At 30.2% G+C, this 3842-nt stretch overlaps 1 pseudogene; it reads right to left on the bottom strand.

The window, feature by feature from the left end:
* Positions 1–319: 319 nt before the first annotated feature.
* On the bottom strand, positions 320–799 carry LOC110224702 (annotated as a pseudogene).
* Positions 800–3842: the final 3043 nt, after the last annotated feature.

The raw sequence follows: 3842 nt of genomic DNA, 5'->3' as shown, positions 1-3842 counted from the left end.
ATTGAGGAATACTACGTTTTAACGTCACACAGAGCCGTGTGTGGTTTGAAAATCTTAAACACTTGTCAGTAGATGATTCGCTTTTCCATTTTATAAATATTTATTATTTTATACTTTTAGTTAAAATTCCTTCTTTTCTATCGTTAAGACCCATTTTCATATTTTTATTTCTATTTTAAATAATATTTTATTTATTATCCTCGAAGACTATTCACAATTAGCAATATCATATACACATATGTGCGTAATGGTAATAATATATACGTACACGGTAGTAATGTGTACGTACACGGTAGTAATATGTGTGTATATATATATACGTAAATATCTAAATAATTTGTATATTTACGTTTCAAATATTTTTTGACCATAAAACAAAACATTCAAATCATGTATGAACAACACATGAAAAAATACAGTCATACAAATAACTGACATAATAACTTAATTTTGATGTCAAAAAATCAAATTAATGTTGTACCATGTACGTTCCAATAAATATTTTTGTGTACGTACGTAGTATAAGACATGTGATTTAGGCATTTTTAGGATGTAACTGTCTGGAGAGGTGGTACATGTGTACGTGTATCTCAATATTATCGTGTACGTCTACGGGTTTAGTTTAAAATCTTATCTATTCTCAACAAATAATATCGTATAACATAACGCTTACTAAAAAATTTCATAATAACAATTAAATAGAAATAACAACATCAAAACAAAAAACTATCATATATATCGTACTAAATACATAACATTTGGCTAACTCGCCGTATGCACCATCGTAGATACTAAACATTACAGAAATTCCTAAAAGGACCATAATTTCTCTTCAACAGAACCACATATAATTTTATTGTAATATATCAAGTACTTGATCCTCTTGTGTTGATAGGGTCTCATCTAAACAACACCAATGCGAAACATTTTTTTTTAATTCATAGTAGCGATCTAAGTGTAAACATTTTTGTGTCATTTTGTCCAATCCGATAAGCAAAGTGTGAATATTATGTACATGATGTGGGACCTTGTTGATGAAACTAACCTTGGGTTAGAGATGAAAACACAACAAAAACCACATTTGAGGTACCAAATGTAGATGAAAACAATGAGGAAGTAGATGAGGAAGAAGAAGTCGAGGACGATAAAGAGGATGAACAGAAAGAGATTGGGGATGACGAAGAGGGCGTTGAAAATGACGATTAAAAACGATAGTAAAGATAGTAGCAAAGATTACATTACAATAGATGGACTGAGTTTTTGTTGAGAAATATGGGATATGACATGTCAGAGATGTTGGTGACACTCTACTTACCGTGGAGCTAATATGAAAATTCAGTTAATTAAAAGAATCGTGTACATATACAAATGAATGTGTACGAGATTGTAAAATCATCGATAATTTTGGAGAGAATTATGACATTCAACCATTTGTGAGTCATAACCAAAAGGGAAGACATCATTTTTTGAAGAATTCGATGATATAGTCAATGTCCGACTTGATGAAACAGAAGTATAAATTAGTATGACATGAGAGACATTGTAAGGTATGAGTATGTTTAGAAACACTTATTTTTTTTGCAAATAACAATGTCTTCATCTCTAGTAGGACTGTCGTAGAATATTGGTTTATTATTATATCAATAAATATATCTCAACAATTTAAACTCATCAACAAAGATATACGTACATTATTATACATGTACGTACATAACATTTATAAAGTATGAGGAACAACTATACATTGACCATATACTTTTAGTTAATTATTATATATGCATAGATTTTATGGGGATAACCCCAAAAAATATCTCATCTAAACGAAATAATCAAAGATTTCTAATGTACAAACTCAATAAATAATTGTGTATGCCTCTTTTACAATAAAACATAATATAACATATTTACATGTTCACATGTACGTACACTGTAAATTATAAATACGTACACATAAGAAATTTAATGAAGTGTATAATTGTAATTTTGCAATCGTCTTCAACCTCTGTAACCCTAATTTTGCAGCCGCTTGTTAACAGTTATCTCAGAAATCTTAATTTTTTAGATTTACGTTTTGAATGCTTAATACATCTAAATATTATACATCTAGCATATTTTAAGTTCAAAAAGATAAAGAGTTTGAGTTTTGTTTAATTATCCAGTGGTTAAGTCAATTTCCGAACTCGTATTGAGACACAACCAGAAATTCCGCCACTTAAATACGAACTCGAACTCGAACAGAGACTCAATCAAAAATTCCGGCACTTAAACAACAACTCAAACTCGAACAGAGCCTCAATCGGAATTCTAATAAATGTTCAACACGATCTGGGTTTCAGTTTTTTCGTTTATTCTGTAATAATATTTTTGGCTTTATTTTATTTTTTAAAAACCAAAACGTAACCAGTAAAACAAACTCAACGAAACTGAACAGTCCCCTTACAATTGTCGTTAGGGGCATTTTGGTCCTAAAAACCCTTAACATTCAATCCATGAAAAAGAAATCTCACTTTACCAAACGGTGAGAGTAAATGTTTTTTTCAACATAAACGTGAAAATTTCTTTTTAATTTATATATTTGTCCAAATGTACATATATCCAATACCTAATAGAAATCATTAATAACCCTCAAATAACGTATCAAAATCACTGAACTCAAGTTTCAAAATTTTTTTATAACTTACATTTTTTAAGACCAAAAAAAAAAAGAAAAAAAACTTTCTTCATTTCTCAAAGCCTAACCTCCGGGAGCTTCCACTTTTCATGGGCCAGACAGACACCGACACTTGTTACTGCGGGCCGTCGCCTAATGAATCATAGTCCACACTCCACAGTCCAACATACTTTCTACATATATGGGTTCATTATCATTTATATTTGGCCCAAATTTTAATTGGATTTCAAACGCTTTTGGCCTCTCAACAATGAAAAATTGTGGAGCCGTATCGTGTTACTGCAAGGTGAACTGGAAAACGTAAATATAGAAAACGCTAACCATATTTTAGTTCAAGATGATTCTCACGTACTCATTATTTTTGGTCTCTAAGTAATTTTAAAACCGCAGTAAAAGATTACAAAAGCAGGAAAAAACAACTAGAGTCAAAGCATGCAAATCCCGACTAACATAGACCGGAATTTCAAGAGACATGCAATAATTTGGTACCATATATAGTGAACTTAATTTTGTTAATTTGATGCCAAATTTCTTACTCCTTCCGTTTCGTTTTAGTTGTCGTTTAAAATTTTCTCACACAACTTAAGAAAAGCATTAAATTTTCTGTTATACCCTTTATTAATATATTTTATAAAAAAATTCATTGGCCGAAACATTAAAACAGTAGAGATAAAACTGAAATTTTTACCAAACATTTGCATCGAAAACCTAAAACGACAACCATTATGAAACAAAATTTTAACTCTAAAACGAAAGTAAAACGAAACGGATGGAGTATTATAAATACAATATACAAAATTGTGGTATGATGTGTTGTAGGAAATTAGCAAATGTATTGTTTCAGAAATTCACGTAAACGATATAGACTAAACAAAGTGATTGTAATGGCATATTATATAATAAAATACAAATTAAATTTTTTTTTTCTTAAAAATTAGCCTTTTATTACCAAGTGACTTTTAGTCCAATGTCTTTTATGAAAGAGAACAAAAACACTACAAGGAGGTTATGAGTTCGAGTCCACTTGGAAGTAGCGGTATTTCCAAAGTAAATAGTTTAAAAACCGGCAGAAATCAGGAGGTCTTGATCTGAAGTTCGCGGTTATTTTTTAAAAAAGACTAGTTGCAATTATTATTATATAGCATACTCCCTCCGTTTCACAAAGAGTGTC

The sequence above is a fragment of the Arabidopsis lyrata genome (assembly GCF_000004255.2).
Source record: "Arabidopsis lyrata subsp. lyrata unplaced genomic scaffold ARALYscaffold_1, whole genome shotgun sequence".
In the NCBI taxonomy this organism is placed as follows: Eukaryota; Viridiplantae; Streptophyta; class Magnoliopsida; order Brassicales; family Brassicaceae; genus Arabidopsis; species Arabidopsis lyrata.
This window is presented reverse-complemented; position numbering and strand designations above follow the sequence as displayed.